Below are 23819 nucleotides of genomic sequence, written 5' to 3' on the forward strand. Positions count from 1 at the left end.
CGCAATGGGAAATAAATGCGGAGAAAAAAGTGCAAATAAGTATACAAAAGAAAGAAAGACCTTGGGCGCCATACGTAATGAGAATGACAGCCTGGTTTGTTTACCTGTTTTAGACAGTTTTATAAACAGCCGTTATTTTTCAAGCAACAAGTATTGATTTGCCCACACAAATGTACCTCATGCAAAAGACGCGATTCATTAACGACTGAAACTTCTAGTAACTGCCTTGTTTAACTATTTGCCATTCCTTCCTTTCTTTTCTTTACGTATTTCGAAAAAAAAAGAAGAAGAAGACTGCTTTTCACTGTTTCCAAGTTACCGGGGAAACGACTGTCTTTTTCCAACGAATCAACGGCTGAAGACGACACAACACGTTCAGGCACAATACTACAAATTAAGCTGACAACGTACGTACCTAAATGGTTTAATTATCTTTGCTTTAAGAAAAAAGGTACTGCATCAATAACACCAATTAATATTACTTGGGTGCAATATAATTAGAGATTAATTCATTATAACTACAAGATGAGGTGAGAATCATTAAATATGTGAGGAGTGATATTTAACATTTTGGCTGTCAAGGTGATTTGAAGGTACTGCTCCCAGGAGGCCATAAATTTCTTCTTACCTTTGGCTCAATTATGGATAGTCATGTCAAATTTTTGTCGCGATATTTTGCTTCTCCCGAAAATGTACCAATAGGAGCCGAGCACCATATGTCATGTTCATGGTCTCACAGTAATTTGTGACAATGAGCATCATATATGATGCTCAAGAACCTGAATAGGTTAGTAATTTCTGATATTGAGCATGAGCATCATGTATGGTGCTCATGGCCCTACAGAAAAATAAGGTTAGCATTACATATGATGCTCATGGCAGTGTATTGCGACCATCACGGGTTTGAAAAATTCATTTGATGCTTTGAGATATGCAAGACACGCGTTAGTATATATAAAAGGAGTGATCTAAGCGACAGTGTTTATGATCGTTTTCTTACGTTAGACATTTCATATTTTGCATTTGGAGTGTTCAGAGCACAAAAGAATCAAACTACATTGCCAAAAATTGTGACAAAAATTGACATACAGTGTGTATGAAACGCTTAATTGCAGAAAACGAGTTTACACTGTGTTGTTTCTCTTATACCTTGCAAAGTGTTATTAACAATATTTTAAAATTTACTGTTTTAAGATCTGAAAGTAGATTCAGAGAGAGAGAGAGATCATAAAAATGAAATATGTCCAGAATGAGCAAAAAATGGACTTGATTCTTTTGTGCAGTAAACGCTCCATTTCTTTGAAGGATGCAAGATAATCTTTGATTGTCCGCTAAAATTGGACATCCATTGAGGACTGTCGCCGAAAACATTCTACTATACAGAATAAATGGAAATTATATGAGTAATGACGTAGCAGCCATTCGGGCGGTATCTGGAAATTGTTTCGAATAGCTTGATTGGCTAATCGTCTGTTTCAGTGATCTTCATTAGCAATGCCATTCTAAATAGGATAGTAGGTTGTCATTACACGTACAACTTCCATTTACTTTGTTAATATTAATATGCTACACTCGGCGCTCTCTAATGAATAAGCATAGCATGTAGAATTTCCGCCAATAATTCTGACATTTTACTGGTCTCCAAGGAAATGTGTAGCATACGGGCATTATAATGGTTGTATTGCGTTATAGCGTTACAAAATGTACGTGACACATAGAATTGTGTCTTTTGTTTAAATTTCCGGAAAGAAGAAATTCGAAGACTAAACGAATCAAGTTCAATAGGTACGGAAACTTAGCGGTTGAACTAAATGTGTTAGCATTACAATCTACGAGTAGCAACGAGATGCCAACGTCGAAAATTCCTTTGATTTTTCTGGAGTTCCCATAAATTTCATGCTTTATGACGCAAATCTTCAAACTTTCCTTACAATATCCACTTTAAGTCCTAACTATTCGGTAATCCACAGTACTTTATACTGGTACGAACCATCATCATCATCATAGATATTCTGCCATTATTGCTGCAACTGAGACGCTTCCATGCTCCACGGTCTTCGTCTTCAAGAACGATTTTTCTGATTTGATATCGTTCATAAATTGTATCCTCCTTCCCCCCGCCCTCTCTCGTTCTCTCTCTCGTTCCTGCCATCATGTCCTCTAACACGTTCCTCATATTATAGTTCCTTCTTAGCCAATGTCACAATCAGTTTCTCTTCCCCTTCTTAATAATATCTAAAACTGTTTTCTTCTACTTCACCATTTATAACACACTCTCATCCATTTTCCGTTCGACCTAAATAAATCTCTCCATTCTTCGCCACAGCTATATTTAGAAAGCTTCCAGTCGTTTTTCATCACTTTTGCATAATATCTGTTTCTGCTTCACATAGTACAATACTCCACACGAAGCATTTTATGAGTCTTTTCCTCAACTCTTTATTCAAGGTACCACAAATAAACTTTTCTTCCTCCTAAAGGCTTCTTTTGCCATCCCTATTCTTGCTTTTATTTCACGTGCTCACTTCATATCATCACTAATAATACCTTCCAGGTATCGAAAACTAGTCAACTGTTCTATTTTTCTTCTCTCCTATTTCTATATTTGACACCTACCGCTTCATTCCAATCACCATGGCTTTTGTCTTTCTAACTTTTTGATTTATTTTCATCCCATATACCTCACAGCCCTTCTTCAAGTTCTCTAACGTCTTATTGACTTTCTTTTCAGATTCCTCCACAAGTGCTATATCATCTGTAAACTGTATATATCTGATGATTCTGCTGTGCCTCCTACAGAAACGCCGTCTTAAAAGCCAAGTATTTTTTTGCTACTTTTATTTTGAAGGACTTTGGTTTACCGAAATTTCTTTTTATATTTACTCTCTCCGAGTGTTCGTCCATTAGGAATAGAAGAAATCTTCTCTACTTGATGAATCACCATAAATTTTGGCTGGGATGCAGAGGATCAAAAACTAGGAATTGAGCTCATTGATGGAGGAATATTCAAACCGGAAGTTGTAGAAATCAACCATTTCCGGTTTTAGAAGTGATCACTATAGAGCAACGAGATAGCGAGAAGCGGTTTTCTGTTATCATTTAAGTGTCCCAAGTATATAGATATATTTCATCTCCACTTTAATCACTCTACTGAAACCGGAAGCTGTAGAAATCTATTACTGCTTCCGGCTTGAAACTTAATTCAGAAATATCACGCTATTCAAACCAAACTCCTTTACATAGTGTACACATAACACTGTATTGCAGCAATAAAATTATGAAGAAAGTAAAACGGATAGAAACTTTGAAAACACAGAGAATTGCTCTTAAATAGACCCTTTCTTCTGTGTGAAGGTGTTTTATACGTGTATGATACAATGTTGGAACATGCTGCCGGCATTATTTAACAATCAACAACCTTGTTATAAATATCTTTACATAAAAGCGCTTCTTTCTCCCTTTGGTCCATAGATCAACCACTGGAAGTTCTCATAGTCATGAAAGTTTTTGTGGACCTATTCTACAGCGAACGTTAGAGAGTACATTCTCTTATTTGCTGAGGGAACCTATGAGCACTTTGTTGGAAGCAGAGCCCTTGACTGGTCTATCAAGAAGGAACGGTGAGTGGAATTGCAGACTAAAATGTGGAAACTAGAAAGGGGAAAGGAAGGTAGATTCAACTCAACTCATTTTCCCCCTCCTTTCATTCTTCTCTCGCTCACTCTTTTACTCCACAGGCCAACTGTCAACACAGCTCTCGGCGTTTCCGCAAATTGAGTTTTGGTAGCTGTATCCGTCAAGGAGCAGAGAAAAAAAAAGGGACGTAGAAGAAAGAGAGAAAAGGGTGAATGCAGTCCAAGGAGCTTTTTTGGAAGACCGGAAGGAAGCGCCAACGAACGAGAAACCCAGATGACCCCTTTTCTTTTGTCTTTGGTTCTGCAGGTAGAATAGATAAAGTAGTCCTGCTTCTCTGTACGAAACGAAAGAATACATAACTAGTTATTCATCTGACGTAGAGAAGAATTTTGCTACGGGCAAAAGAATTCTGTCTGATTACATTTTTACCCATTCTGTATCCCTTCTCCAACATCGATATGATGAACTTTCTAAGAATCAGCATAACGTACGTAATACCATAAAGAGCAAACACTAATTTCAATTATTTGTTCAAAAACAGGTTATACAACTCCAAAAAAATTGAAGATACTGTAGACAATAGTACTGAAGATAGAAAAAGATGTGAGTAGAAAGAAATTCAATTTATCAGAGGCGGCCTTAGCTTTTGGAGGGGCTAGGGCGAGGGAGGCCCACCAAGCCCTTCGCCGATTGCATGACAATACCAAAAGTGAAACATATCGACAACAGAATATCTCCCGTTAATATATATATATATATATATATATATATATATATATATAAACAAGCAAATATACATTTTTTTGGTTTTCAGCGCTCTTTGTTTACAAATAGCAATATTAGAGACAGCTGGTCACTGCTAACGATATCTCGCGTATAATGAAATAGACTAGTTTCTAACAACTTTTCTTAAATTTCCGCTTTTGCTTGCCGTAAGCATTTTGATTTTTCAGAGATAGAGTGTTAATTTCCTTGTTCGTGATTTGCTGACGTAATGTTAAATCAAATCTACATATTTATTTGGGTAAATGTACATACTTGTATATACCGTTAAAATTGACATTCAACTTTTCTATATGATCCCTGAATGACAAAATTGTGTAAAACTAGAAACTGAACGATGACTAATACTACTTTCTCTAAAACATATTCTCATCCATCTACCTACAGGACTCTAACAAAATACTGAACATTTAGATGGAGAGAATAATTAGAACATTTTTTTATTTATAGTGCATGTATTAGTGTCCCGCAGATAAGCTGTATAAGTGTAATCAGTTTGACTATTCTGGGATTTTGTAAACTTCAGAACTTTATTGAGTGGCGACTTTATAATCTGTTTTAAGAAATCTATAAATGTTTTAAAAAGCAAAAGTATTACTTTGAAATACGAGGACTTGGGTGGTCACCCAGTTCGCCTTATGTAAAAGGCAGCCTCTGCAATCTATATACATGTTTGGAAGTTCTATGATTTGCGCAATTAGGCTGTGCAAGATTGTTGATAGATAATGATAGATTGTTGAAAGCAGAGTAATGTACGATGTATGCTATTTAGACTGTACGTCCATGTAGATAATTATAATAACCAGTGACATGACAGTCCTACGTAGACCAGAATATGTTCCAACGGTAAATGCTTGCAAACGGTGGAACTATGTCGAGCCTAGCGACCAACATGTGATCAGTGTGTTGTGTCACCCTGCCTCTCACAGGCGTTATCAGGAGCTTTCCGGACCTAGTGGCCCTTACGCGTTTTATTCACGTGACTCCACAGTTTGTCTCAAGATGCTAGTGGACACCGAAAATTAGAATACACCAGCCGGGAATCGAACCCGGGACCATTGCTCTATTAGGCTACGGATCCTCATATCAGAGATGGCTTGGCGGAGATGAAAATTTTACCCCTAACCCACTACCTACCGTCACCCACGATCTACTGACCCACTGTGACCCACTCTGACTCACCGTGACCCATTCGTGAGATCTCAATTTTTTACAAAAATTCGGAACCCCACTTCCCCCTTAGGATATGTATTATAATGAAAACAATATGATAACATTCGTTGGAATTGGGACTTAACTACCAGCTCCAATACCAGAAGTCATTTCATTGGCTTTGACATTTGGTCGTAATGATCACGCACACATAGCTACATTGAATATTTTATACTTAGGTATACTAAATCATATATCAGAAGTGATACATTTTTTTTTTCAGTATTCAGCTCCTCACAAAACGCAAGGTTGTGTCTCGAAATCCAAGTAGTAAGTTCTATTGCCATTATTACAATTACAAATATCAATATCCAAAAGTGCCTGAAGTTCCTTTTTCACTTACAAGGGAACCTTCCGAAAATGATAGTTGCAATGAAAGATGTGACCTATACCAATTGAAAGAGCTGTAACAGAGATGAGCATTCCCAAAAAATTAGCTGCCCATAGCAATAGGTTCAAGAAATATAGGGAGTGGAAGTTCGGGAAACAGCAGGGATGGACAAGGGGGCAAAATTACAAATTCAAAAAAAAAAAAGGGGGAGACACGGCAAAACACAATGCTGACAAGTGATGTATAGGAAGAGACTTGCCACAATAGGGAACAAAACAAATGAAGGCTACCAGTGGGGTTAACAGTGTTGCCAACTGCAATGAAAAGTAAATGTTTTGCAAAGACCATTATATGAAGTGAGTGCAATATTCAGTGTCAACCTGTCATGTAGAACATAAGATATGACATGTATAATCAGTGGTACAATCTAACGAAAGAAATAGAAAAAACAGAAGTACGAAAAATATGGAAAAGACGGAGTTGGCCATAATGCGCCACATTTGATCACGAGCTGTGCATATAAGAATGAACAAAACAAGAAAGCATTAACTATGCAGGAAACCGACGTACCTAGAGTCGAAAAGAAAAACGAGTTCCAAAGTTGGGAACACTGCTCATGAAAATCCAGACAATTCTAATATAGTTAGGCCACTCGCTTCACAAAAAGAAAATTCCGGCAACAGGCATTAGCCTTCGCATCATTTGTGCCTGCTCGTCAACATTGTACGTGCAATTGTTCGATGAGACAATGGTCCAAACAGAAGATACATTTGGAGTGAGCACAGCGGAATACTGCCAATCCGTCACACATGGTACAATGATCGCCTGTGAATGTCTCGAAACAGTACTCTAGAGGTGTCGGAATCTTTGGCGGTCTTTCTATCACATATCCACACCTGTAGAAAGCATACATAATCAAAGGCTTGAATAAACATGCCGTAAACTGGTAATGGGTTAAGGCTTGAAGTCTCAGAAAATTCTGGCGGGACCAAATGTTAAAGTGAGTATCTGATAACACAAGCTCTGTAACGTAGCGCACAAAGTTCTTGTATGGTCTAAAATAATAAGCATCATGGTTGTATCAGACCCGTACAAGCAGGAGGGATCAGCTCAACTTTGAAATTCACTCCGGCTAGTACATGCTCGTAGAGCAAGTTGGTGTCTTTGTTCACTGTCCAAGAATCAACAAGCAGCACATCAGTTAGGTTTCTTTCTGCCAAACTTGGCTAAATCACGTTGGCATAAAACGCGCTTAAATCATTCTTCCGCATGTTTGCGGCTGCATTTGGGAAGGCCTTAATATTCGGAAGAGTTGACAAAAAGTCAAAATGGCCGCCAAAAATATCTGCTCGGTGACAAGAACAACGTGCATTTTTGGCGGCCATTTGGAAACCCGTGCTTCATATAGCAAATGTTTCTTATAGGCGGTGTTGCATCTATCCAAAGAAATATCATCCGTCCCCTGTTCCCATTTGAAATGTTGCGTTTGACCCCTCGAACCTTATGATGGGGGCCCTGGGGGACTTGTTTCTTACAAACTTTTCTTGGCCCTCGACATGAGTACATTGCTGTGCAATTGGATTTCCAACATCCTTTTCGCTTCGCAGCAATTTGAGATCACAATGTTCGATGCCATGTTAAGACACAACCTATATTTGTGGCGGCCATTTTGAAAACCATGCTTCATATAGCAAATGTTCCCTAAAGGTATTGTTGCACATTCCATGATCTATCGAAAGAGGTACCACTCGGTCCCTGTTGCCATTTGAAAGTTTGAAGTTGGCACCTGGGGCCCTATGATGGGTATCCTGTGGGCACTTGCTTCTTACAGACTTTTTATCGCCCACTGACATTGGTACATTCCTGCATAATTGGATCCGTCACATTTTTGTTCGTTTCGCAAATCTTTCAGGTCACAAAGTTTGGTGGGACACCCTGTATATTCCCACATACGAGCCAACCATGACAAAATGTTCACTACTTCTATTATTGGTTGTTGGCTCAATCCTACCATTTCATGTTCCCCGACTTGACGTTGCCTCAATCACTCCAGCATTGATGCATTCCGAGTGATGCCTGTTGCCGGATTTTTTTTTTTTTTTTTTTTTTTGTGAAGAGAGTGGCCTAACTATATTAGACTTGTCTGGATTTTCATGACCAGTGTTGCCAACTTTGAAACTCGTTTTCCTGTTCGACTCTAGGTACGTCGGTTTCTTGCACAGTTGGTGCTTTCTTGTTCATTCTAATATGTACAGTTCGTGATCAAATGTGGCGCATTATGGCCAACTCCGTCTTTTCCATATTTTTCGTACTTCTGTTTTTTCTATTTCTTTTGTTAGATTGTACCACTGATTATACACGTCATATCTTATGTTCTACATGACAGGTTGACACTGAATATTGCACTCACTTCATATAGTGGTCTTTGCAAATCATGTACTTTTCATTGCAGTTGGCAACACTGTTAACCCCACTGATGGCCTTCATTTGTTCTCTATTGTGGCACGTCTCTTTCTATACATTACTTGTCAGCATTGTATTTTGCCGTGCCCCCCCCTTTTTTTTGCGGAATTTGCACTTTTCCCCCTTGTCCAACCTTGCTGTTTCCCGAACTTCCACTCCTTCTATTTCTTGAACCTATTGCTATGTTCAGCCAATATTTTGGGAATGCTCATCTCTGTTACAGATCTTTCAATTGGCATAGGTCACATCTTTCACTGCAACTATCATTTTCGGAAGGTTCCCTTGTTAGATATACTCATCTCAAGTAAGAAAATAGAGACAAATGTAAAAGGAAGAAAAATCGAGGTCTCTGAAAGTAAAGTGTTCACAAATTCACCAGTATCTATTGAAGCTTTCCTGGCGACGTATTGTGAACAGGTCTTCTCGGGCTAGCAGCCAGGTGAATACTGTTATATCTTGCGACGTTTCGAGGGCTGACATCGTCATCATCTTCAGCCGAATATGAGGACGATGTCATATTCGCCTGAAGATGAGGACGATGTCAGCCCTCGAAACGTCGCAAGATATAACAGTATTCACCTGGCTGCTGGCCCGAGAAGACCTGTTCATAAATTCACCAGTGTTAAAAAGATGCTGTCTACAGTGCACTGAACAGAGTGGTCGGTAGGTTGTACTGGTTCAGTGGTGTCAGAGTGTGTCACAGTGGGTGGTTGGTAGCAGTAAGTCACATGTTGTTGACCAACGACGCACTGGCCCACTCACAAACCATGACCCACTTGACCCACGATCCACTCCTTCTCTGCCTCATATATAGGTAATTAGTTTATATTTTATGGATCTAATAAATTATGAAGTTGTTCTAAGTAGTGGGACTATTTGCTTAATTGTGAACAGTAGTTATAACCCTGTAGTGAAAGATATAGTTGAATTATTATGTTTTAGCAATTTCTAATAATTTGGGGCAGGTTAACTACATCCATCTATATCATACATCATAAACATTCACTAATTCTGTAAACAACATCTATCTATATCATACATCGTAAACATTCACTAATTCTGTAAATAAACTAATTCTAAATAGACTAATGTCACATACTTCTAACGATGCCACACGTACTGCTAATAGTAACACATATACTTCTAATATAATACACATGCTCCTAAAAAAAATGTTACACATTATTTGTAAATAAATAAATAAATGGCAATAATAATCTTGCATTAAACTTCTATACTAAACAAAATAATTATGAACTTTGAGTAACTCAACAAAGAAAAACCTCCAAAGTATATTTAGGTAGTCTTAACGTATGAAAATATGAGTAAGATTTAATCCTTTACCACAAAAAAAAGTGTATAGGGCTATATTAGAATAAGTATTTCAATTCATAAGGAATATTTAATTTCACAATGTACTGCTTGCGAAACGTCTAATCGTTTCATGTCTTCCGACAAGAAAAGGAAGACAACATAACAATATGCATAGACAATGTAACAGTATCAAGCGACCGGAAAACTCCTTGGGATCCTCACAGACTATTAAGCACATATTAATCCAAAGACATTGCCACCTGTTCCTTCCGATGCTTGGCGGGAAAGAAGAGGATTCCTAACAGGTGTTCTCTGTCGTTCCAGCTGTCACAGAAGATAGTTCCTCAAAAAGAACAGAGAATTTAATTACACTTGAGATGATAGCTGATCTTCCTGTTCACTCACACCGTGTTGTATCTCCTGCGATATGTCGCCAAAAGATCTCAAGTTGACACGTTACGTTCAATCTAACCTCTTTGTGAAGCATGACTTAACTTGAACACAAGCGATTTCTTAGTATCCATGATATGTAGTATTTAGTATTTATGATATTTAGTACCCATGATATTTAATATTTAGCATTCTTGATATTTAGTATGTATGATATTTAATATTTAGCACTCTTGATATTCAGTATAAATGATATTTAATATTCAGTATGTTTGATATTTAGTATCCATGATATTTTTAGTATTCTTGATATTTAGTACCCATGATCACATAGATATACTTTCAGGGAAAATATATTGATCCCTTACTCAAGTCCAAATCCGTATGGTATTGTCCTTGCAGGCACGATACTGTTGTTGGGTACGACTTATACTACGAAAGTCATAGGCTCCGACTTTGGGGGGGGGGGGGAAAAGACACTTTTGACCTCCCCAGTATTTATAGATGGGGTCCTCGCCCCTCCAATATAATCCAGTCGAGGAAGAATTAACAAAGAGGAGCAAGAATTTCTGTCGTAGATTTCGTCGTGCTTTTAATTCAATATAGGAAGAACCTTTTCATTCGATAGAAAACGCCATTATCAAAACTGTGTAGAATGGAGCACTGAAGCTTCAACCAACACTCTGGCAGCACTAGTGTTGTAAAGGCCTGGAGAAAACCGGAAATTTTGGGTAAAAAACAGTTTTTTTACAGTTTTTTCCCGAGCTTGGTAAAAAAACGAAAAAATTGGGGAAAAAATGAAATTTTCGAATATTTTACTACATTATGCTTTTAAAATGAAAACTATTTTATATTTACTAGTTTGCAGTTAAGATCATTGAGTAGTTATGTTTCTCGTATTAGAATAGGGAAATTTTGTGGCAACAAATATATTTGTACCATTCCTTTGCACCGTGATAGAATGAAGTCATGGCAACAAAAGATCCTAAAATATAATCCTAGTTAGAATAATTAATATAGATGTATTTAAATTATCTTAAGTAATCTTATAAAGTTATTGTTTTATGGCAGGGAAGTGTTAAATAACAGTGCCAGAATCATTCTAGTTAATACCAGTATGTTAAAATCAAATATACAGGATGTTTCAAAAGAACACGGAACACCGACAACGTTTGGGAGGGGATTGCTGACACCAAGATAAGACAAAAAGTATAGACCATCCTGGGTACACAAATGCTTCCTTTCAGAGTTATAGGCCACCGAAAACATGACAAAATGAACTTTAAAGATCCATAGCTCCAAAACTATGGGATCTACCATAGTCGGATCGAGACTTCACTTAGAAATTAATATGTGCCCTATCCAAAAATCTATGTTTCAGAATCCTAAGGTACTCACGAAGCAATTTTTATAGAGGGACTTTGGCTACGGTCATATAATTTGAAGTACTCTCCAAATGCCTCTATAAAAATTGTTGCGGAAGTACCACAGGATTCTGAAACATGGATATTTTGATAGGGCACATACTAGCTTCTAAGTGAAGTCTTGACTCGACTACGGTAGATCCCATATTTTTGGAGCTATGGACCTTTAAAGTTCGTTTTTTCATGTTTTCGGCATCCTATGACTCCGAAAGGAAGCATTTGTGCACCCAGGATGGTCTATACTTTATTTTCTTATCTCGGTGTCAGGAATCACCTCCCAAACGTTGTCGGTGTTGTTTTGAAACACCCTGTATATTTTATGAAGATACGTATTGTCCTTGTGCTGTGTAAAATTTCCGGAAATTTTGAACCCATTAGAATAAATCTTTTGTTCGGAAATATTGGCAAAACGCGGAAAATATCATTTAAAAACTATTTCTTCGCCTGATACTAATCTTATTTTCTGTAACGTGTCTGCAGCATATATGTATACAACGTATCTTGCAAGCAGGAAATAGTTTTTTTTAAAAGTAACAGCTTTTACTTTTACTTTTTAGTTTTCTGATTTCTGATAAAAATCCCTCTGTATTATTTGTATTTATATTTTTTGAACAACTCAGAAAGAGAGATGATCTTATTTACATTTATACACATACACCGCACAAGTGCGTAAATTTCAGCAGCGACAAATATATTAAAGAATTTAACATGTGAAATTTCCGTTCGTTATTATTAAAGACTAACAAAATACATGTTCTTCGCACGGAGAGGATGCGTTTCATTTTGGGTATAAAGAGCACCAAAACTATCACCAATGAACTTAGGAACCCCCAAAACTATGAATTCGATATTTTGGTATCAGTCATTTTCAGTTACTTTTACATGTCATTTTCCCCCTTTATGAGTAACTAATGGGGCTTAATTTGGATTTAAACGGTATCGGAAGTGTCACTGTGCATCTCAGCCACCCCGAAAACTATGGATTCGACACTAATATCGGCCATTTTCAGTCATTTTTCTATATCTCCCCTTTCCGTCCCCTGAGTTGCGGGCCTGAATTTTTATTTAAACAGCATCGGAAATGTTACTGTTCCTCTCAGCAACCACGAAAACTATGGATTTGACACTAATATCGGTCATTTTTGATCATTTTATGTATCTCCCTCCCCTTCCCCCAAGTTGCAGTATTGAATTTGAATTTAAGCTTCATCGGAAATATCACTGTTCATCTCAGCAACTTCGAAAACGATGAGTTCGACACTAAGATCGGTAATTTTCAATATATATCCGCACTTCCTTCCTCAAGTTGCACTTTCAAAGTGAAATGGTACACTGAGAAAAAAAGGACTAGGATTTCCGTGTGGATACATCGTATTTACGCGGGTGCGCTCCTTAAGTAATGTAATTTCATGTATAAAAGTACAGCAGGTGGGAACACCATTCCAAGTCTGGAGTTCGGCGTCGAACTAGACTCGCTGTGATTAGATAATTTTATTCACATGATTGATTTCGTGTTAAAAACTATTACTCTCGTAAGGTAGGGAGTCACAGATTTAGAAAGAACCAAGAGGGGACACTCGTAGGAAGGTAGTAACAACATTATATACCTACGTTACCACCATCGGAATGGGTATGGCGTTAATTCTAGATTTGAAATGGTGGTCCCACAATACAAAATTTTCGCTGGACGGTGGTGTAGATCATACTACTGATGAAACAACATTACTTACTGTGGTGACGCGCGTAACCTGGTAAAAACAGCATTTACATGCCGACTGGATTATGCATTTTTCTCCGTGTATGCATCCCAGGCCCGAACTATCTATGTTGAAATTTTTTATCGAGATTAAGAATTGTTAAGTTACAAATATAGTCACTTTCATTTTATATATGTAGATAATTTTTCGCATTAGAAAACAGGTATTTGTTTACATAGAAAGTTTTGTACGTAAAGTTTATATTAATGTCTGTATTTGAATATTAAATAATAGTAATTATATGTCTTAGTGCGTGAGTATTAGTGAAATTTGCCTACTGCTCTTTCTTTTAAGAAGGAATTTGCTTAAAATTAACAAAATTTCACCAGATCAAAGAGCACATTAAGAACTCAATTTCATTCAAGAGCCCTATTTGTTGCAACAGAAAAGCTTCATGATGGTAAATATGTATGCAATTGTAAAAGTACTGTAATTAATGCACAACCAGGAGTAAACGACTAAAAGGCACATAAAGGAAATAAGTGCATACTATTAATTTTCAAGAATAATTAAAAGTTTTATTTTCGAATGCTTCTTTTCTTAAAATATTCACAATATTGAAATTTCTCAATTTACATTTTTCACGCGTTCGATAAATAACTGTTCCATTACTAGTAAAACTAACTTAATACAGAGATTTTTGTTATTATACCAATTTTTCCGGAAAGAAAGTGGAAAAAATGTTTTTTTTTTTTTTTTTTACCAGCCGGTTCAAAATTTCCGGAAATTTTATAACACTAGGCAGAACTGATATGACAAGTGAAGATCAATGTGAGCGCAACTTGCAGTGAAGTTCCCAAATTTTGAACTTGGATTTGTTTTAAAGCCTTTAGGCAAATTTGCTTTAGGTCGTGAATTTGGATGCAGCGAAGTGAATGCAGCTTACCAAGAACTGGGGGGGGGGGGGAAGGATCATCAAGCAGTTGACAGAAAACAGCTGAACATGATGATATATTTATTCATTGTTCCCCCCCCCCCCCAATATTTTCTTCAAGTCGGCGCCTATGACGAAAGTTGTTTTTGAATGATGGTCTCTGCACCTGACATCTGTACTATTCGAACCGTGGTTGTGGTTCGAATTCCAAGTTAATAAGGAAAACATTCTTCATAACCTTGGTCTTACATAAAGACGCAAAATACAAGAAACTCGAAAAAAACTCATGTACGGTTCTTATTCTTTCGTCAGTAATCTAGCTACAGTGTATCAACTTGAGTACAATGTCCGTACAATACTGAGATATTGAAAATAAACTTGTAAAAAAAATATCTGATTGGCATTCAGAAGGTCATTTCAAGTTTATGGTAATGAATCTGACACCCTTGCCAGCTTAAGACATGCTACAATACCACAAGAGGTTGCGCTCGATGCGCAAGCTCTGTCTGTTAGCTACCGCTCTGCAGCTCAGTTTGTATTGAAAGGAGACTGCGTTAATGTGATCATGAAATGTTTCGATTTAGTAAACGGTCCGTTGAAAGGAGTTCTTGTTTCTTTGAAAACGGAAAATAAAAAAGATATGAAAAAAAGACGCAAGAATAATAAGTAAAAGTTAATCCTGTTTGAAAGAGTGTGAGTCTAATTAAAATGACGTTCTCAGTTCATAAACTTAATCAGATAATAAACATTTAAAAAAAAATCATTATTGCATAATTAGAAAGTTTTAACAAACCTTTATTTTCTATGAATTGTGTTATATGCATTTCTCACTATTAATAACCTAAACTTAAGAAGATTAAATCTCGCAAGAGTTTGAAAGGAAAGAAAGCTCCATTTAAAAAGTATTCAGGTAATAAAAACAGCTTTATTTATCACTAGCTAGCTCTTCGCACGATGAGAGTAAGGTTTACGCAAAATAGCTGAAAGAAAAGAATGAGGGAGATAACGAAGAGCAACATCTTTATCCTTTCCTCTTATGTTAGTCCGCATAACATTTATGTATTGCTGGTTGCATACAGGTAACGCGTTCTTATTGTTAAAAACAGCAAGAAATGTGCATACATTTTGATCCCTTGCCAATCTACCCCTCGAGTCCAAAATCGAGAAAAACGGCTTCGTACGCGATTAATTCTGGTTAGGATCTATCTGTGTGCAAAATTGATGGCTGTAGGTTACTCAATAATAATAATAATAATAATAATAATAATAATAATAATAATAATAATAATAATAATAATAATAATAATAATAATAATAATCGTTTTGTATATTTTAATCTTCAAATTCCTCGAATCCTGTCCTGTCCAGGAATTTGAAGCTTAAAATATACAAAACGATTATTATTATTATTATTATTATTATTATTATTATTATTATTATTATTATTATTATTATTATTATTTATTAAGTAAAAATAACTTGTAAGGATTATTAAAAACATAAACTATGTCCTCAAATATTGTCTAATATGCATTTATCGCTAAACTTTTTTTGAAAAAAAAGGAAACAAGATTTGACTTCATAATAGAATGACATATTTAAAATTACCCCTGTATTTAATTTAAACATAGTCGAGAGAAAATCCTTATAGAAACATTCACTATCTCAGACAGATTATTATTATTATTATTATTATTATTGCCTTGCCCATTTAATTCTCTCAAAGAAAAGAAAAAGTCGCTCCTGTTGGTATCTTACGTACAGGATCTTCGCGTTTCACAAATTTTCTCCAGGGCTGTTTTCCGAGAAATAAGCTTAGAACAAGCACTCTCCCACCCCTTACTACTGCTACTACTGCTGTTACTAGTTCTCTCTCTCTCTCTCTCTCTTTTGTTCTGGAGCTACTACTCTTCAAGACTCGTCAGGGAAAAATTAGCTCTCGAAGAATGGATGGCCAATTAAGAGCTTTCGTAACAGCCAGGTAATGAACTTGGTGGGACGCCTTCTTCTCCACTCGCGTTTTCAAGAACTACCTGGACATCCTCCTTCAGTTTACTTAACTCGCTCCGCCCCTGCACACAAAAATAAAATAAAGGAACGACCTGCTGAAGCTGACGTCGTTACTTTCCAAGATTAGCAAAAAAAAAAAAAAAAAAAAAAAAAGCATTATGCTACAGTGTATATGTAAGAAGAAATAAACACTAAAAGTAACAGTTTCTGAGGAACAATATATATATTTTTATTTCATAATAAATAAGTTTAAAAATATACACTATTATACGAGGGTTATGGTAAAAGTAATGGAAACTACTTTTTAAAAAAAGTCGAAAATGGAAACGCGAAAAAGCGAGAAATTCTCAAGTATGCAAAAGCGAAGATTAGTACATATGTAAACATTACATGTAGGGAAATGGAAAAAATGAAATGACATCTTTAAGTTTTACGTTCCACAGTTCTGCCGGCTAGGCTAAAGAAGACGGTGATGATGAGAAATGAATGAAATGGTGGAATGAAGAAAGTGGGAGGGAACGGGAGAACCCTGAGAAAACCCACGCACTCGGCGTTTGTCCACCACAAACCTCATCAGGTGCAAGCTGGGATCGAACCAAGGACCAGAGGTGAACGCTCTGCCACTGAGCCATCGCGGCCCATGTAGAGAATTGGATAAATAGATATGTCTTTTCTAGAAATAGCACAAGAAAAACGAATACAATGAATCATTCGTTTTATAAGTGTTTCATCTTTAAATACAACATTACAAACCATTACAAATACAATTACCATTATGCGTAAAGCCCAGAAACACATGTCAGCGTCTGTTTGAGAGAAATGGCCTGAACTTCTACACGCTGCATTCATTCTTCATGACAACGCGAGAGCCCATACGCCAGCAAGCGCGTAGAATCATATCGCGCAATCCATTGCGTGGAGCATGTGAAGACATTGGCACAGCAGTGAGCCGTGAAATCAGAAGATTCACGTATGGTAAAACCACGGGTATACGGCGGCTCCCACATCGTTGGCTCAGTTTGTGATGAATTGCCTGGGTGATTACTTCGAAGGACTCTAGATGCCACTGGTATGTGTTTGGAGCCTTTTCGCATAATAGTAGACGTAATAGTTTGCAATGTAGCCATTCAAGGTGAAACAAGTATGAAACAACGATACGTTGTATTTATTTTTCCCGTATCATATTGTGGTGGGGATATGTATGTTCATCCAACATCCCACATGTAACATTTACATATGTACTAATCTTCCAGTTTCATATTCCACAATTACTTGCCTCGTTCCTGTTTTCGGAAAAGAAAAAAATAGTTCCATTACTTTTGCGGTAATCCTCGTAACTGTGAAAGAGTCTGATTTGTATGGCGTGATATTCTCACAATTAATATTGAAACCTGAAGTGGGAGTAGGTTTCTACCACTTCCGGTTTTAGTAGAGAGACTTTAGTGGAAATGGATTAATAATACGTTAATTACCTAAAATATCTTTTCGCTGTCGAAAACACTTTTTACTCTATAGTGTTCAGTTAAAACCAGAATCTCTACCATTTTCATTTTCAATAAAGAATTAAGAGAGAAGATCTCGTCTACTCTTAAAATGCTAAATCAGATTTTAGAAAAGCGCTTCTTTATGATGTTTAAGTGAAACGATTTCAGGTAGTCAGAAGAGGAAGGGGCTCCTCGGATCCACTACTATATTTTCTAAGCTTCTTATGAAGTAAGTTTTTACATTACTATAGTCAATTGTCTAAGTAAGTGTAACTAACAAATAACTAAAAAGGATCAAATTTCTGATAGCATTTTGTTGTATTTTTTTTAAAAAAAACACAACTTCCAGGTGGGGTTAGGAGCCCCTAACTTAGGATTCTTTGGGTAGATATTACGGATTACAAATCTGCTTTTCAACAGAGTAATGTTGATTCCTACTCAAGGAAGGCAGTTACTTTTAATACATTACCCTTAAAATTTAGTGCAGTTTTTTAATTGTTTCCATTTCCTTAACTCATTATTATATTACCTATTTTTAATGTATTAATCAGTTTACTTAGTGAAAGTGTTACTTTTACAGCTTCCACGGATGCTATCCTGGCTGAATTATTTATGTTAATGAATTATGTTTTCTTAGGGAAAGGCACTTCCACGCCTTCCTTGCATGCTACACTCATGATTGGATTAATTATATTAATGCATTAGACTGTTTCCTTAACAAAAGCGCAACTTTCATTGCATCCATGGATGCTACGTTTCTGATTGAATTATTCATATTAATGAATTATGCTTGTTTCTTAGAGAAAACGCCACTTCTATATCTTCCTCGGGTGCTACTCTTCTGATTGAATTATTTATATTAACGCATTATGCTGATTTCTTATGGAAAACGCCACTTCCACTGCTTGCATGGATGCTACTCTTGTGATTGAATTATTTATATTAACGCATTATGCTGATTTCTTATGGAAAGTGCCACTTCCACCGCTTGCATGGATGCTACACTGATGATTGAATTAATTATATTAATGCATTGTGCTGTTTACTTAGGAGAAGCGGCACTTCCACAGCTTTCAAAGATGCTACGCTCCTGATTAAAATATTTATATTATTGTATCATTCTGTTTACTCAGGGAAAGAGATGCTTCCACAGCTTCCATAGGCACTATGCGTCTGATTGAATTAATTTATCTGAATACATTGTTGTGCTTACTTAAGAAAAGTATACACAGCTTTTATGGACCTAACGAATATTTTGATAATAGCGTCTCAGTGTTGCGTTCTTTTGAAAAAATCTGGAAGTTTTAAGAATTTGCATTTAGCTATGAAATTTCTTGTTGGTAAGTTGGCGGAAAAGTATAAAAACTAAATAATAAAAAGGAAATATATATATATGTGGCCATATTCTTACGGATGCCCACCAAAAGGAACGAAAGTGTAACGCCCGGAAGCTGTACGAACGGCATCTGGCAAAACAAAGGTGGATGGACGTCGTAACGCTCGATAAAGCATGGATTTACCTTTCCGACTGCTGCAAACCGAGACCCATCATGTACCGAGAGAAAGGCGCCAAGAACTTCAGAAGATGAGTTGAGCATGAGATTCCAACAATGTACGAAAATGACACCAATATGGTGCGCATTCACATGGACAAGGCATCACATACTTCACGATCGTCCCTCGCATTCTACAGCGAGATGGAGGAGGCAAGTGGTATACAGGTGATACCTTTCAATGAGGTACCTATTAAATCTCCAGATGCAAGTCCTATGGATTATTGTGGATTTGGATTGCTGAAGCGGGCTTTGGGAAAATGGCGTGTGACAACTGTGGAAGGACTTTGGAGAGCTGTGCAAAGGGAATGGGACAATATTTCTCTCCAAGTTCTTCAGAGAATCCTATTACAGTGGATATTACGCTGTCGGGCTATTCTTAGGAACCAAGGGAAACACATTGAGCACTTACGGACCTGGCGCTATGGATTCTTCTAAATTTTTAGTTAAGTCGAAATTGGCCAAATGTAGATTGAACAACCTCTGTATATACAAGTACAGTATTGTATTTTCTGAAGAAACACTCGTACTTATTCTTTTTTAACCCCAATACCGAAAACGGCATTTTCACAAACTCGGTCAACCTTCGGTCAACATTAGACCGAAGTTTCGGGACTCTCCTATATTAGCAACACCGTGCTCTATTGAGAGTCAGTAGCCACCTCCCTCTTTACAATTATCGACTTTATATTTGGATTTCAATCTCACTTTAAGATTTTTTTATATCTCTTTAGCAAGGATCGTTTTAAACGAAGTTCTCACACCCGGTTATCATTATTTGTGGTATTAGTAGAATAATTTCTCCCCTTAAAAACCAATTATTTCGCTCGAATACCTAAGTTTTCAACTCTCACATATCTCATAATGCATTCTTTTAGAAGTATAAATTATTTTACAAAGCTACTCTTTCTCTGTCTGTCTTCAATAAACTGAAGTCAAGCACGATTTGATGCAACTTTCCCCATTAAAATATTTAGGCCATGGCACTGTTGTATGGCCACCTGATATGAATTATAAACAGACATTCTGCTCGTCTTTGTTAGTGGGATGGCCATCTAAAGCAGGATATTTCAGTTGCAAAATCTGACATTGCTACCGAGAAGGAAAGATGGAACTAATTTCATATACACTCATTTGTACAAATCCTGAATTTTAAAATTAAAAAATGAAAAACAGAGCTCCGTGAGCACGCAATGATACAAACCATATCGTGTTATTATCTAATTACAAAATGAAATTCGTTCTTATTCCTCCGCTGCCTGGAATCGCAAACAAAAATATATTTTGCATTTAATTAACATGTTAATGGGGATATTAATGTAATGAAAGAAGGGTTCTGCGGTTATTATTACATAGCTTATCAGCACAATTTAATGTTAGATAGCCGCCTAAAAGCTTTCAAAACAATGAGAAAACAGAGATAATATTTTGCAGAATACATTTTGGCTCGGCAATCATTTCACGCCCTTTAACCAAATTTTAACAAATTACATTTGTATACCCATACCCCCTAGCATCCTTTTCTATCTGATTATTTACCTACAGCAACACTGTATGAATATATATATATATATATATATATATATATATATATATATATATATATATATATATATATATATATATATATATATATATGCATATCACTTTAACTAATTTTATACACAGTGTGAAAGAATTGAAATGTCACATTAGTTGCTCTGAGATTTAAGTTCCTTAAAACTGCCAGCTGATCACAAACCATGAACAAAATGACGTTTTACAGTAAAACAAAGCAACGCTTTTGTTCCATGCTTGAGACACCCAAGTCGGTCTCGATTTAGATTATTGTCATCTAACGTCTATAATTGCTTTATATGTGTAAATTTTATCATACTGTTAACATATAAAACGAATAAGACATACCAATCAATAGATAGTATTTAGCTTAATGAAAGGATATGTGTAACTGTAAATTCTCATGAGTAATTTTCGAGAAGATAAAGAAAATTTAAGTTTTATTTTTATAAAGCTAAAAATATCCACGCCAACTATTACCCTCTTGCGTTCCAGTGACATCCATGAGGATCAGGGGCGCCCGAAGAAAATTTTCTAGAGGGGGGAGATTTCCATGGTTGCTATAATACGTCTGGTATTTAATATACGTAGTTTGCTATATTATGTATGCATTTTCATGAGCCAGAGGTGGCCCGAGCTCCACCCTGCCCCCACCTTCGGGCGCCCATGATGAGGATGTCATAAAATACTCCGTTGCAAAAATACCAAGGACATTCCATGGGGATGTCATGAAAACGTATCCTTTATTAAAGGTCGTACTACTCCTGTAGATGATGAAATTTTTTAGTGGATGAAAAGTACGAGTAAGTTCTACTATTTCTCCTTGAATGACAGCACTTACTGACAGAAGACAAAAAAATATTTTGTCTCAGTAGATGGTAGATCTAAGAACGCTGGGAGCTTGTTTTGACGATAAATAATTGTCAACACATGTGTTGAATTACGACACATATATGTTTGTTTTGATAATAAATAATTGACAACTTCGATATCGTATTTCGAGATTGAAAAAAAAAGAAAAAGAAAAAACTTTGTCTTTGATCTCCGGTCAGTGTTGCAAACTCGAAGCAGCATAAAAAATCTCTTCAGAACATCAAAATTTCTCCTTTTCAGTACAAATGTTCCACAATGCAAATATTTTCTTTATCAGTAATGTGAATGCTATCCTCGCCCTTGCACAATAAGCCTTATATAACGGTCTAGACAGTTTTTTTAAACATTAAATGAAACCTGGTATTACAACACGCACATAGGAATATGACACTTCGAACGCAAGGGGTTAAAATGAAACTTATGTTATACTGAATTTTATATTGTTTAAATCCTGACTTATGAAATTAAAAAAAAAAGTTAATAAGCAGAACTCCGTTATAGCAGCATAGAATATATGTCCCATTAAGCTTTTAATTATGATACTAGCAAATGACTGTTCATGGTATAGTTAATGAGATATAGTCAAAAAATATGATTAACTCATAAATTTAATTTCTGTTTAAAATAAAATGAAATCTTTGAGTTTAACGTCCCACGGTTATGCCTATTATTGTAAGGGAGATAATTATTAAAGCAGGTGAATGATGATGGAGGAACCGGTGGAATGATAAAGTGGGAGTACTTCGAGAAAATCCACGAGCACGATGTTGTCCAGCACAAACTTACTTGACCGGGAATTGAACCAAGTACCCGACGCACTAGAGGTAAGCGCTCTACCACTGAGCCACCGTGCCCCTAAATTAAATTTTGACCCCTGTCAAATACTTCCCCGCGAGTCTAAAATCAAACAAGGGCTTCGTATCCTACTGTTGAAGATTTATCTGTGTGAGAACATTTGCTGGCACTGAATGAATCTTTTCTATGCTAAAACCCGATGACAAACACACATTATTATTATTATTATTATTATTATTATTATTATTATTATTATTATTATTATTATTATTATTATTATTATTATTATTATTATTATTAAAGACTAGTTGAAATTCTCGTTGTGTACACGAGGGGAAAAATTTATGCAATATATTGTATTTGATTTGTTTCTTTACCCATTTCTCGTAGGGGTAGGTCAATGGATATTGGTTAGTTTGACAAAAAAGGAACATGAATACAATAGAAGGCTGCAAGAACTCCAATGTATTTTATAGGGAGGGATGATATTCAATGTAATTAAATCATATTCAAGAGATGGACATGTAAACTGAATTCAAAGATAACTTGAATTAAAAATTCACGAATAATGCGTTTTTTCTTTTTAAAAAATATATAATTATTGTTCCTTTCATTGTTGATAGAGTATCATTAGTGATAACAAATTTCTGAAGAGATCATCAAGCTGCACGGATTTTTCATTTATCACTACTTCAACTTGATCTTGTACAAAGTTTGAATATATTCATCTCTTGAATTTGATTTTGTTGAATATTGTTGCTCCCTACAAAATACATTGTAAAGATCAGAGGAATACGTGGCGTCATCTGTTGATGATAGTCGAGTTTTTACATTACATTAAAGACCTTATTAATGGTTTTGGTAATGCATGTTTGTGCAAGATATGCTTATTGCTTAATCTTATTGATATATTGCATAGAAGTATCTCCAAAACTTAACCCAAGATTAGAGCTCCTTTCTGTTTTAATGATCCAAGAGGGAGTCCTTTTCAAACAAAATTAGTCTACGAAACTTTTTTCCCCTCGCATTATTTCTAATCCTTTCTACCCTATCCACTCCTATATTTTCTGTCAGAAACACTAACCGAACACGTTCTTTTAAATATCAATTCAGCACTAACACATTGACATGATAGCTTATCTCACAGATGACTACTTTCGTTATCGAATTCATTCTCACTTTCAACTCACATAAATTGTTTATGATATTTTCCATCTTTGTTGTTAAATGACGTACAAAACTTTAAAAATAAATAAATAAATAAAATGTAAAAAGGCGAGAAAACACGTGAATGAAAACCAACAGTAGTTAGTTCCACGAATTTCCGATAGATTGCAGAAGTTTATAATATAAGAAATATAAC

Source organism: Thermobia domestica, chromosome 5 (assembly GCF_964235325.1).
Source record: "Thermobia domestica chromosome 5, izTheDome1.hap1.1, whole genome shotgun sequence".
Classification (NCBI taxonomy): domain Eukaryota; kingdom Metazoa; phylum Arthropoda; class Insecta; order Zygentoma; family Lepismatidae; genus Thermobia; species Thermobia domestica.